Source organism: Schistocerca cancellata, chromosome 8, assembly GCF_023864275.1.
Source record: "Schistocerca cancellata isolate TAMUIC-IGC-003103 chromosome 8, iqSchCanc2.1, whole genome shotgun sequence".
Taxonomy (NCBI): Eukaryota; Metazoa; Arthropoda; class Insecta; order Orthoptera; family Acrididae; genus Schistocerca; species Schistocerca cancellata.
The window spans coordinates 129,611,488-129,626,552 of record NC_064633.1 but is presented as its reverse complement, the minus strand read 5'-3'; the positions used below and the strand labels follow the sequence as shown (position 1 = coordinate 129,626,552).

The window sequence follows — 15,065 nt, the reverse complement described above, 5'->3', positions numbered from 1 at the left end:
ACCACTTGTCTCCTGCATTGCTGACACCACTGCTTCCTCTGATGTTGAATCAATTCGCTTTCTCCCTCTACCAGTTTGCACACCAAAAGAACCAGTCTTTTCGAATTTCTGAATAATTTTCTCCAGGCACACGGTAGTCATCAAACCAACGTCTTTTTTCAAACCCTTCAGTGTCTGGAACTTCTGCAGAGCGACGTGTGCACAGTCATCATTCTTGTAATACAGTTTTACAAGCAGAGCGTGATCCTGGAGAACGTAGTAGTCGCAGACGTGAAAGCAGAAAAAGCCATGTACCTGGTGTGTTTATACCAACTTCAGTGGGTTGTGCGCATGACAGGTGTTCTCATTTACGTATTCTGACACATACAGTGCCATCTATTGATCCATTTTCACACTTTTTTTTCTTTTGCCATACGTTTTGCCCCTTCTCAGATAATATTCCGTTGCAATTTGACGTCATTCTGAGCAGTGGTGTTATTTATACAGCATTTTGAAAGTTTAATTTTAATCGCAAAATTGACACAAACTACTGAACAGCGATATTTTTTTCAAGTGTGTTTAGAGACGTATCCAGTAGGATTTAGTTGTTGTTTTTCAAAATGGCTCTGAGCACTATGGGACTCAACTGCTGAAGTCATTAGTCCACTAGAACATAGAACTAGTTAAACCTAACTAACCTAAGGACATCACACACATCCATGCCCGAGGCAGGATTCGTACCTGCGACCGTAGCGGTCTTGCGGTTCCAGACTGCATGTTGTTCTTCGGGGAGGAGACCAGACAGCGAGGTCATCGGTGTCATCGGAGTATGGAAGGACGGGGAAGGAAGTCGGCCGTGCCCTTTCAAAGGGACCATCCCGGCATTTGCCTGGAGCGATTTACGGAAATCACGGAAAACCTAAATCAGGATGGCCGGACGCGGGATTGAACCTTCGTCCTGCCGAATGCGAGTCCAGTGTGCTAACCACTGCGCCACCTCGCTCCTTTTGGATTTAGTAACTCTAGAAGCAGCCCGTGCTGAAAATTAGGTATTTCTCACAAAAGTGCATGAAGTGTTTCTGGGATAGTTTCCCCAAGTGTGCCATTATCTTTGTTTAGAGTCCATGTTCAAGTGTGGTGGTAGTATTTCTCAGATCAAAACGTGACATAGCTTAAATATTGTCACATCATCTGCAAATCTCTCTCACTCTCTGTGTCCAGTGGTACATTTAGTTCCAGTGACATATTTAAGCTATGTATGTGACAGTATTCCACAGTACCAGATGTAATAACTCCAGAAACAGTTCAACGACAAAGTTGATGGGAAGGACGAAGGCTGCAGGTATTTCCAAGCCGACATGACAGGAAGTACAACGTTGCTCCAACAGCTATCGCGTGGCTGTGCCATTAGCCTGTGCGTGGCCTCTGGGGGCAGGGAGCGTGAGCACTGGAGTGGGTGAACGCCTTGCCTCTTGCACTTTGGAGGACTGAATAGACTTCTATCGAATGATCTATAGTTAAAGATCACACATTTATCAGCATGAGTTGTGAAGTGTTACTTATCCCCAGCCGGCCGCGGTGGTCTAGCGGTCCTAGGCGCTCAGTCCGGAACCGCGCGACTGCTACGGTCGCAGGTTCGAATCCTGCCTCGGGCATGGATGTGTGTGATGTTCTTAGGTTAGTTAGGTTTAAGTAGTTCTAAGTTCTAGGGGACTGATGACCACAGATGTTAAGTCCCATAGTGCTCAGAGCCATTTGAACCATTAGAGCAGGGCCGGCCAAACGCTGCACAGTGTACAGACGTGCGGAAGTGCTGCATTTGTGCGCACGTGTGCGACAGGGAGCGACAGCGACATCTGTTATTTGACATGTGTCCTAAATGAACGGCGGCGGCTCCACATCCCTGTTTATGTGGTACAAGCAAACCGATTGTTTCAATGTATACTTACATTTGGTTTTTTTTTAAAAATGTGTGAAGGGCTACGCTCAGCTGAAGTCGATAAAACATAACATTCATCTAATTGTCGGTTATTATGCAGATTTCAGACGGAACTGATGAAAGATATAGCAATAATGGTATTGAAGTAACAGGTGATCATCGAGAGATCTGCGGTTAGCATTCTGTTCAGAGGTGAGTGAGACAGAAATTATGTGGGTGTAACTGAGGCCACCGAGAATTAGTTATAAGAAACCTTGCATTAGTTTAATGTTATTTGAAATCATGACTAAGGTTTGTTGGAAGTGGCTAGGTGCTCTCTTTCTTAAATACTAGCTCAAAAACATTACGCGTATTTACGTGCCGTCAGTCAAGCTGCCTTAATAAAAACCCAAGGTTGTTAACTGTATCACATGCCTTACTGGGTTAAACTGTTAACATAAAAGTATATGTCTCAATGAGCAGACTGTGACAGTATTTTAAATGTTTAATACGCGAAATACCTTACCCTGTTTGGCTTGCAAGCTGTGGAAAGAGCACTAGAATGCGCTGGTACAGAGTATCCCAGCAAGTGGATAAAGTGACATCTGTGCGTAGAAACATGCACTACATGAACGCTGACGGCTGCGGCGTGCACGCCGTGACCCGGAAGTTGCACATGGGCACGAGCACCGCACGCGCGCAGAATTTCTGGCCGGCCCTGCATTAGAGCCACTTACCCCCAACTTGCTAGCTGCATCTTCATTGTTTGATTAAGCATATTCATCTTCACCAAATATCATTGCTATCGACACAGTCCTCAGCTGTATGATTACAGCTTATATACCTGTTAAATTCCTGCCGGCCGGAGTGGCCGAGCGATTCTAGGCATTTCAGTCTGGAACCGCGCGACCGCTACGTCGCTGGTTCGAATCCTGCCTCGGGCATGGATGTGCGTGACGTTCTTAGGTTAGTTAGGTTTAAGTAGTTCTAAGTTGTAGGGGACTGATGACTTGAGATGTTGAGTCCCATAGCGTTCAGAGCCATTTGAACCATTTGTTAAATTCCTCCTTCTTCAGCACACACATCTCATCCATTGAAAGCTGTAAACAGTTGCATTCATCTTCCCAGTCCAGCATCTAGACACAGACTGAGTGCTGTTCCTGTCATTTTCCCCGCCCCGCCATCTTGGATTACATCGTAGGAAGCGAGAGCGTGAGGGCCGAAAGCGCCCCCTGGTGGCGGTGTTGTAAACTAGGTCAGTTGGACTCCTGACCTCAGGGTGAACATACTGGGTGGAGCTACTGTCTATGACAACTCAAGTTGTTGAAATAAACAATGCATACAAAATAAAGACTTACGTCCAAACTATATGGCAGCTGGGCACAGACTGAGTCCTTTTACCACCAATTTCCAGGATGGGGAGTGGAGGGAGGGAGATTAGAGTTGTGGAGGTAGCCCAATTGGCCTATTTTCCCATCAAAATTTCAACTTCCCGCTATGACGTCACTACGACATTGTCACATCTATGCCTGCCACCCTGGATACGCCATCTTGAATAATTTTGGCAGCAATACAAAGTGAGATGTCACGCATTTTGCCGCATTACTAACGGCTAAATTTACGTACAAGGGCTAATTACATAATTTGTAGAACGTACTGAGGCCGTTCTTAAAAAAATCAAATGATTAGGAGCAAAGTTATAAGGGATTAAGCGAGTGATGGCTCATCATTTTTCCCCACTCTGCACTACCAGTCGCTAGTCTGACATGCCCGCCATCAATTTTCTAATTCTATACCCTCTAACGGGCAAAATGATACCATCATAAAAATACTCGGCCATTACATTGCAGACGGGATGAAAAAAGTGGCCACTAGAAAACTGAATAAATTGGAAATTACCTAATTCTGTTGTTGCAGTTTCAGTGTTTGCATTTAATCTATTAAGTTGAAATCATCTGCTGTTGGATGCTGGTACAGATTTGTACCACTTGTTCATTGGCAAAGCCTTCGGAATTTTCGTTTATCTTACCTGTCTGTTCCATGGCAACGCAATCAAAATTTTCCTCCGTATTCTATTGTATACGGGTAGTAATTTGTACCACTGATGCTAAAGTTTCACACAGCTCAGCGAATGGACCAGTCGGTGGATATAGTAATTTCACTTTTTCTTCGAGTTTTGCAGATAATTCAACATTACTCGTGCTTGCAACTTCCTGTTCCGGAATTTGCTGCTGTTTGGGATTTAATTCCCGATCGCATTTGTGATCGTCTTCCCCACATTCCCCATTTCCATGCATTATACATAAATCATTGAGTATAAAATCTTCACTTATTTCCACTGTTAAATCTATCGGAAAAGGACTTAATATCAAAATAGAAAAGCAATCTAACGACCACTCGACATAGTGCTTTGGCTTAAAACAAGTCCGTCATCTTGTGAGGCTTAACATTAATAGACAAATCTTGGTAATCAAAATTTCACACGACTTTTATAAACCACAAGAAAAGAAGGAACACAAAGATTTTTTTCTTGAACTACGACTTCCTTACTTCAAGTATAGCGATCGACAGTCGATAGTAATTTGGGAATTTTTTGATACTTTGCATTCTGTTATTTTCGTTATCTTGGTTTATTAGCTTTTTAAAGTTGTTGTGAGTTTCCTCATTCGTTAGTGGATGATTGGAAGAGAAGGCACATATCAAAATTACATAATATCCAATTTTACTATGTGTAAATGATACATATCCTAGTGAAATTTTATATTTTACTGGCAGTCCTGTCACAGTTTTCAATTATAATATCACCGCCTTTAATTAGTGAAATTTGTTTTTATATTCTAAATATGATAATCAAACTAGTTAAATGATATGTAAATTGTTTATTAGCACTCTTTCTTTGGAGATCACGTTACACGAAAACTGGGACCAAATTATATATTTGGTTTTATCCCAGTTACTTTTGTAAATTCCAGGGTTGATAAAAACACTGCTAACTTTAATTTGCTTTAAAACTGCAAAACAGCTTCGGCCCACAGATAGCTTGGAAACAGTTCGTTTGGTATTTTGTTTACCCTGAAAGCAAATTAAGTTTCCTGTCGGAGTAGCTGCACTCAGAAAAATCATCGGACTTCGAGGAAAATAAATAACTGCAGCTTTTAATGAGTGTAATACGCAAATAGTACCCACACATAAAATGGCTTTCGAAATAATCACGAAACAAACGAAAAGCTTCAGTATTTTGTTACCTCACTTGTGCCCAAGTGAAATTTATATTTTCTTTTTGTTCAAAATTAAGCAGATTCTTCAAATGATACAATTTCAGTTCCACAAAATATTTAGAATGCTATTAATGAACGTTCAGTCTCCACACGTAAATACAATTCACACTGAGTAATAAGACTCATCGACAACTACCTAACTTCATTCAAGACTTACTAGCTACAGAGCAAGAGAACAAGAGACCTTTTGACACTCGTAAATGTCCTTCATAATATTGTGAAACTGTTATTTTCGCGTGCATTTTATCTCAGAATTAGTTACAAGGTTAACCAGTCGATGCGCTTCACAGATGGTAAAACAAATAAAGTAAACACTGTTTGTTTTAAGCGTACTAGACGCTGTCATTCAGTAATTATTTCTCTTTAGATGGAGGAAAATTCGTTAAATCTGGCTGTGACGTCACAGCGGTTTCTAGACTGACAGTACCTTATCTCGGTCAATCTACATGTTGGTGTTGTTGTTGTTGTGGTCTTCAGTCCTGAGACTGGTTTGATGCAGCTATCCATGCTACTCTATTCTGTGCAAGCTTCTTCATCTCCCAGTACCAACTGCAGCCAAAATCCTTCCGAATCTGCGTTGTGTATTCATCTCTTGGTCTCCCTTTTCAATTTTTACCCTCCACGCTGCACTCCAATAGAAAATTGGTGATTCCTCGATGTCTCAGAACATGTCCTACCAACCGATCCCTTCTTCTAGTCAAGTTGTGCCACAAGCTCCTCTTCTCCCCAATTCTATTCAATACCTCCTCATTAGTTATGTGATCTACCCATCTAATATTCAGCATTCTTCTGTAGCACCAGATTTCGAAAGCTTCTATTCGCTTCTTGTCTAAACTATTTATCGTCCACGTTTCACTTCCATACATGGCTACACTCCATACAAATACTTTCAGAAACGACTTCCTGACATTTAAATCTATGCTCGATGTTAACAAATTTTTCTTCTTCAGAAACGCTTTCCTTGCCATTGCCAGTCTACATTTTATATCCTAACTACTTCGACCACCATCAGTTATTTTGCTCCCCAAATAGCAAAACTCATTTACTACTTCAAGTGTCTCATTTCCTAATCTAATTCCCTCAGCATCACCCAACTTCATTCGACTATATTCCATTATGCTGGTTTTGCTTTGGTTGATGTTCATCTTACATCCTCCTTTCAAGACACTGTCCATTCCGTTCAACTGCTCTTCCAAGTCCTTTGCTGTCTCTGACAGAATTACAATGTCATCGGCGAACCTCAATGTTTTTATTTCTTCTCCATGGACTTTAATACCTACTCCGAATTTTTCTTTTGTTTCCTTTACTGCTTGCTCGTTATATAGATTGAATAACATCGGGGAGAGGCTACAACCCTGTCTCACTCCCTTCCCAACCACTGCTTCCCTTTCATGCCCCTTGATTCTTATAACTGCAATCTGGTTTCTGTACAAATTGTAAATAGCGTTTCGCTCCCTATATTTTACCCCTGACACCTTTAGAATTTGAAAGAGTGTGTTCCAGTCAACATTCTCAAAAGCTCTCTCTAAGTCTACAAATGCTAGAAACGTAGGTTTGCCTTTCCTCAATCTTTCTTCTAAGATAAGTCGTAGGGTCAGTATTGCCTCACGTGTTCCAGTATTTCTACGGAATCAAAACTGATCTTCGCCGAGGTCGGCTTCTATCAGTTTTTCCATTCGTCTTTAAAGAATTGGTGTTAGTATTTTGCAGTTGTGACTTATTAAACTGATAGTTCGGAAATTTTCACATCTGTCAACATCTGCTTTCTTTGGGATTGGAATTATTATATTTTTCTTGTAGTCTGAGGGTATTTCGCCTGTCTGATACATCTTGCTCACCTGATGGTAGAGTTTTGTCAGGACTGGCTCTCCCAAGGCTGTCAGTAGTTCTAATGGAATGTTGTCTACTTCATGGGCCTTGTTTCGACTCAGGTCTTTCAGTGCTCTCTCAAACTCTTCACGCAGTATCATATCTCCCATTTCATCTTCATCTACATCCTCTTCCATTTCCATTATATTGTCTTCAAGTGCATCGCCCTTGTATGGACTCTCTATATACTCCTTCCACGTATCTGCTTTCCCTTCTTTGCTTAGAACTGGGTTTCCATCAAAGCTCTTGATATTCATGCAAGTGGTTCTCCTTTCTCAAAAGGTCTCTTTAATTTTCCTGTAGGAGGTATCTATCTTAACCCTAGTGAGATAAGCCTCTACATCCTTACATTTGTCCTCTACCCATCCCTCCTTAGCCATTTTGCACTTCCTGTCGATCTCATTTTTGAGACATTTGTATTCCTTTTTTCCTGCTTCATTTACTGCATTTTTATATTTTCTCCTTTCATCAATTAAATTCAATATTTGTTCTGTTACCCAAGGATTTCTACTAGCCCTCGTCTTTTTACCTACTTGTTCCACTGCTGCCTTCACTACTTCATACCTCAGAGGTACCCATTCTTCTTCTACTGTATTTCTTTCCGCATTTGTGACAATTGTTCCCTTTGCTCTCCATGAAACTCTGTACAACCTCCGGTTTAATCAGTTTGTCCAGGTCCCATCTCCTTAAATTCCCACCTTTTTGCAGTTTCTTCAGTTTTAATCTGCAGTTCATAACCAATAGATTGTGGTCAGCGTCCACATCTGCCCCTGGAAATGTCGTACAATTTAAAACCTGGTTCCTAAATCTCTGTCTTACCATTATATAATCTATCTGATATCTTCTAGTATCTCCAGGGTTCTTGCATGTATACAACCTTCTTTCATGGTTTTTGAACCAAGTGTTAGCTATGATTAAGTTATGTCTACATACACAAGTAAATAATAAAACATCAATTACACACGAATAAAACACTCATTAGCCTTATAGTATACATTGCAGGCCTAGATTTCCCATCACGAGAAAAGCTAAATACGAGATTTCCCTAAACTACTCAGGAGTTAACCTTCTCTCTGGTCCTTAATTAAACATGCAAAATAATGGATGGACAGGACACCAACAGCTGATGATTATAGTGGAACGAGATAATAAACATCTTCACTTGTAAATAGGGCTGTTAGCTCAGTCACGACCTGTTTCGCGTGGTAATAAGCCCATCTTCATGCGGACAAGAACGATGAGGCGCGTGGCCGCCGCACACTGGACACCACCAGGCTGCGGTCAGGTTGAGAGGCGCACGTGAAGCCGAGGCCGCCAAGCACCACCTCGTTCTTGTTCACATGGAGATGGGCTCATACACGTCCGGAGCCGGTCATATTGTGCTAACAACTATTTACAACTGAATCGGTTTATCATCTGATTCCAAACATGCAAAAGACTGAAACATTTAGAACCTGGGAACAACTTAACGAATAAAGGGCTTAATGTTAGCTGAATTTTCAATTTCTTTTTCTGAATCAGTTTCAGGGTCTTTTATGACATATGAGTGATCACTATGGCCCGGATTTTAGTAACCTGAAAAAACTGTGAAATATGCAAGCGTTTATGACCTATAACTTAAATAAATATGACCTTAAAAATAAAATATTACTTAATAGAAGTTTATTTAAAGCAATCTTGTTCGTTTATTTAATTTTTTATTCACAATAAAGTAATGCTAAATTCACTTCTCAAAATATTATAAGCAGGGTTCTTTCTTTCTGTAGGGTTTGTGGCTAACATGCACCTATTTTTTGAACGTCTGAATGTTTTATTTTCTAAACACAAAGTACAGTGAAAAGATCATCTATCGAAACAGTAAAAGAATGTTTTTATTTTTACATAGTATTTAAAGCGTTTCACATTATTTAATACTGTATGTCAATCTTCAGTATCTGCAAAGTTGCACTGGATCACAAGGTGCTTTTTCAGGTTTTCCATTGACAAAGATCTACGGTTGTCACTGAGGATAGTTTTGTACCTGGAAAAGCTGCTCTCCACTTCACAAGGCGTCAATGGAGTGTATTTGAAGGCAGCCAGGTCACTGGAGTTCGGCTTTGTTTCAGTATCTTCAAATGTTGCGGCATTTCCTGAAAGATTGTCACTAATTTTGCACAGTGTAGAATATCCAGGATTCCGTTGGAGAACACTTTGCAATTTGGGTTTCACTTTGTCAGCCACATGACCACGAGCTCGACCCAACTCACTCTGCACATGTTGCACAATATTCAGCGCCTCACATAGCTGAGTGCCAACAACTTCCAGTCGTTTGATGGCATTTAATATCACTGAAAAATTGGCGTTGATGTATGCCAAGTTTCGAGACAATGTATCTGTAAAAACTTCTTTCATAATTTTGATAACACTTGATTCATCGCTATCAAGCTCACAGAAGATTGTCTTTATTTGGGTGTAGTTTGTGCACTAATATTCAGCAACATTAAGCCAAGAACCCCATCGTGTAAGAACAGATGGAAGGGGGCGTTGAAGGTATTTGTTCCTTGAATTTCTGCACCCGTAGCAGAGCCTTCTCATAGATTTTCTTGCCACAGGAAATTCATTTGTCCACGTCAGGGTAATTGGATCGCACCTCTTCGGTAACTCTGTGCAAGGCATGTGCAAGCCAAGTGGCGTACACCATACCGGGGTAGAGAATCTGAAGCCCTTTGGCTGCTTTAGCCATATATGAAGTACCATCGGTTACAAGCTCCAAAACGTTGTCTCTTTTCACACCATTTAGCCACAGTAGCTTCAGAGAGATGTCAAACAAAATAGCAATCGTCGAATTTTTTACTCTATAGAGAGCTTCACCCGTTAGTAGGAACATATCTCCAGGGCCATCAACTTTTAGAACACCAACAACAACATTTGCAATACGTCGCCCACTAATATTCGTAGTTTCATCTATCGACAGCCAGATCTTTCGCTCAGCAATAGTAATTCGTATTTTGTTCAGCCAGATCTTTCGCTCAGCAATAGTAATTCGTATTTTGTTCAGCCAGATCTTTTGCTCAGCAATAGTAATTCGTATTTTGTTGAGCACATCATTGTAGCATAGAGATAAATAGTTTTTTCTCAGTGTAGATTCATCTGGAATTGGACGTGTTGTGTACTTCTTCAAAAACTGTCTGAAACGTGGATTCTTCAGCTTTTCCAAGGGAATGTTGCAGGACATCATCATCTCACACAAATCCTTGCAGAACGATTGCATGGTTGACGATTGACCTGTCTGTTCAAATAACAGCGTTTGCCTGCTGTTATTTTCAGCACTTCGTCTCATACAGCTGCTGTGTTTAGAGGTATAACAGTGTTGTTGCACATTAAAGCGCTTTTCTGCACTAACTTTAACGTTACACAGTTTACAAAATTATATTTTCCCACCAGTACTAAAGAACTTTTCTCCTAATTCTCGAACATATCCTCGCAACTTCACACTATCGGAGCACTTTGTTTTAGGCATGTTGAACAAGGCAAAGACTGTATTACAACTGGTTACTGGGAACACCTATGCGACTGCGATGATTATTACGGCAGAAGCCGCCTTTGTTGGCTCTGAGAGCGTATTGTCGACTCTGTGCAACAATGTTTTATGTTCGGGAAATAACTGTTGTGGTACACCGATTTTCTGCTACAGTCCCGAGAAATATAGCTGTGTACAAATTTATCTGTTTATCTATCTTAATAGCACGTTAAATATTGTCTCGTGAGCAACGTATTCATTTCCTTATTCGTGTGTCCCGTAAGATACGAGAAAAACGGTATATGAATTTTTGTCAAAAGTTGCTGGAAATATGACCTATTATATTAAAAGTTAGCCACAATATGACCTATTACTAAAATTTGTTGAAGTATGACTTTATGTGCACAATAAAAATACATTTTTCGACACTAAAATGCCTGGATTTGTGTATAAATCGTTCTAAAATTCACCCTAAAGTTCAGAAAAAAAATGACTTTTCGTTAAAATCCGGGCCCTAGTGATCACCCAATAGTTTCTTCACTTGAAATGACCCGGTATATGGTAATTAAAATTTTGATATTTTTTTCTGTACTAAATCTGATTGCCGATTGTTGCAAACCAGAATTAAGTCTCCCCTCTGAATCGTGGGCATCTGGGCAATGCGGTCGTGCCGTTTCATTCCAAGTACCTCCTTCCTCCTCATTCTGCTCAATGCAGTTGCTGACTTCTCGATCTTCCACACGAGGAGGCGGTGTTTTTGCCACTTTTCTGAGAGGCATCGCCCCTAGTCTCCCTGACATCAGTTCCACTGTGGAATAACCGGTAGTATCAGGTATTAAATTATTAATTATTTCTGTGAACTACTCAAACCACTTATTGTGTTTTCGGGAATAGTGGAATGGATGCGAGCAAGCTTTCCCAACTTGCGAAAACAACGATCTTCTTGTGGCCTTCAGTTTTCCGAGGTAAGCTTGGTTAGAACTGCTGTTTCCTACTCAGGAGTGTGCCCTCTCTCTGTTCAGGGTTAGTAATTTGACTTACACCTCCTTCCATTCTAGTCTGCCGACTGAAAAGACACTACTTATCTGTCACTGTTATTTTGATGATAACGGCTTCCAGTACCTTTCCCGTTCTGACTGTTATTAAATCGCCGGCAGCGACCTTCATTGTTACTTTTGTTACTTCTAGAATTCTGAACGCTACAACCACGCCGTTTTCGCTCTCCACTGATGGCGAGAAGTCTGTTTCTTTCTTCGTGTAACTCGTCCAGCGCGGGCAACATGTCTAGCGATTACTCCCACTACCGGCACACTCGGAAGTTGCCCTCAGGCGAACTCGGTTATACGCTAGTAGATTACGGGGAATGAGCTGCTCTGCGTCCGTGGGCGGGTTCAGGTGACGCACTTCGTAAATCTCACACGAGAATAATTCTCCAAAGTTTCCCCCACTCTGACTGCACGCGGGCCCGATCTTCAGAGGGCGCTCTGCACTCGCTGCTGCTGAAAATACCAGAATAGTTGTTCAAAATCCATGCAACAGCGCCCTGTAGTCGGCACCGCAGGCTCGCTTCAGAAGTTAAATGCTGCCCGAACTTGGTCATTAACTGCATGCGATTAATGCGCATCATCTCTGCCCAATCTTGAAAGCTTAGTAGAACATCAGCCGGATGTATTCGCGAGTTAGAGTTTCGCTAAATGGGCGGGTTATTCTGTGGATCAGGAAGTACCAGTGGGTTGTCTGCAAACAGTAGAACATGGCAGGGCCCGACCCCAAAGGCCATGTGTTCGACTCCGTAAACGGAGTAGTGGTTCCCACTGCGTGAAATAGCTCCGCAGCTCTCCCGCTCGCGCACATTCTTCTGGACTAGGCTTCGTGCCCCTATAACGGAACAACACCTAGCACAGGCTGCTAGTGGCTGAAGGCGGCGAAGGAGAACCCAGGTGAATGGGGCTGCCACCCAGCGTCTGCTGCAGCATGGAGGACCTGCATGTGTAGCAAGCAAAGCTGGAGCAGTTGAAGGCATCGGTGACATAATGCTGGGTCCTGACGCCCACTGCCTCTATCGACAATGCGCGGCAACCCTCTCCACTATGCTTGTATTAATTTCTTGGACTTTCTCCTCAGCTGAATGAGCACGTGTTTGTACCGCTGTATGCTCCGAAAGGACTTGTTCGTTGAGCGTTGTTGAAGTGGTCAGCTGGGCGTCTACAGGGTGGTCCATTGATCGTGACCGGGCCAAATATCTCACGAAAGCGTCAAACGAAAGAACTACTAAGAACAAAACTTGTCTAGCTTGAAGGGGGAAACAAGATGGCACTATGGTTGGCTCGCTAGATAGCGCTGCCATAGGCCAAACGGACATCAACTGCGTTTTTTTAAAAATAGGAACCCCCATTTTTATTACATATTCGTGTAGTACGTAAAGAAATATGAATGTTTTAGTTGTACCACCTTTTTCGCTTTGTGATAGATGGCGCAGTAATAGTCACAAACAAATGGCTCTCAATTTAAGACGAACAGTTGGTAACACGTAGGTTTTTAAAATTAAAGTACAAAACGCATGTACGTTTGAACCTTTTGTTTCTGTTGTTCCAACGTGATACATATACCTTAGTGAACGTATCATTTCTGAGAACGCATGCTGTTATAGCGTGATTACCTGTAAATACCACATTAATGCAATAAATGCTCAAAATGATGTCCGTCAACTTCAATGCATTTGGCAATACGCGTAAAGACATTCCTCTCAACAGCGAGTAGTTCACCTTCCGTAATATTCGCACTTGCATTGACAATGCGCTGACGCATGTTGTCTAGCGTTGTCGGTGGATCACGATAGCAAATATCCTTCAACTTCCCCCACAGAAAGAAACCTGGGGACGTCACGGTATGGTGCTTCGACGACCAATACAACTGTCAAGAAATATGCTATTCAATACCGCTTCAACCGCAAGCGAGCTATGTGCCGGACATCCATCATGTTGGAAGTACATCGTCATTCTGTCATGCAGTGAAACATCTTGTAGTAACATCGGTGGAACATTACGTAGGAAATCAGAATACATTGCACCATTTAGATTGCCATCGATAAAATGGAGGCCAATTATCCTTCCTCCCATGATGCTGCACTAGACATTAACTAGCCAAGGTCGCTGATGTTCCATTTGTCACAGCCATTGTGGATTTTCCGTTGCCCACTAGTGCATATTATGCCGGTTTACGTTAACGCTGTTGGTGATCGACGCTTCGTCGCTAAATAGAACGCGTGCAAAAAATCTGTTATCGTCCCGTAATTAGTCTTGTGCCCAGTGGCAGAAATGTACATGACGTTCAAAGTCGTCACCATGTAATTCCTGGTGCATAGAAATATGGTACGGGTGTAATCGACGTTGATGTAGCATTCTCAACACCGACGTTTTCGAGATTCCCGATTGTCGCGCAATTTGTCTGCTACTGATGTGCGGATTAGCCGCGATAGCAGATAAAACACCTATTTGGGCATCATCATTTGTTGCAGGTCGTGGTTGACGTTTCACATGTGGCTGAACACTTCCTGTTCCCTTAAATAACGTGACTATCTGGCGAACGGTCCGGACACTTGGATGGTGTCGTCCAGGATACCGCGCAGCATACATAGCACACGCCCGTTGGGCATTTGATTACAATAGCCATACATCAATACGATATCGACCTTTTCCGCAATTGGTACACGGTCCATTTTAACACGGGTAATGTATCACGAAGGCGACGGCCTTTCCGCAGTGGACACATCGGTTCCCGTTAGATCACCGAAGTTAAGCGCTGTCGGGCGTGGCCGGCACTTGGATGGGTGACCATCCCGGCCGCCATGTGCTGTTGCCATTTTTCGGGGTGCACTCAGCCTCGAGATGCCAATTAAGGAGCTACTCGACCGAATAGTAGCGGCTCCGGTCAAAGAAAACTATCGTAACGACTGGGAGAGCGGTGTGCTGACCACACGCCCCTCCTATCCGCACCCTCAGCTGAGGATGACACGGCGGTTGGATGGTCCCGATGGGCCACTTGTGACCTGATGACGGAGTGCTAGTGCTAATGTATCACGAAGCAAATACCATCCGTACTGGAGGAATGTTACGTGATACCACGTACTTATACGTTTGTGGCTATTACAGCGCTATCTAACACAAAGCGCAAAAAGTGGTCCAACTAAAAGTTCATATTTCTTTACGTACTACAGGAATATGTAATGAAAAATGGGGGTTCCTATTTTAAAAAACGCATTTAATTTCCGTTTGACCTATGGCAGCGCCATCTAGCGGGCCAACCATAGCGCGATCTGGTTTCCCCCTTCAAGCAAGACAAGTTTCGTTCTTTGTAGTTTTTTCGTTTGATTCTTATTTCGTGAGAAATTTGGCCAGGTCACTGTCAATGGACCACCCTGTATAGTCCGATATAAAATTACTTAATTATTGACATCTTTTACTTGTCGATACCGCTCAGCCCCGTGACAGACGACAGATATAGACTGGGACACTCAGATGTT

At 42.3% G+C, this 15,065-nt stretch overlaps 1 pseudogene; it reads left to right on the top strand.

The window, feature by feature from the left end:
* Positions 1–14,286: 14,286 nt before the first annotated feature.
* LOC126095880 (5S ribosomal RNA) lies at positions 14,287–14,404 on the top strand (annotated as a pseudogene).
* Positions 14,405–15,065: the final 661 nt, after the last annotated feature.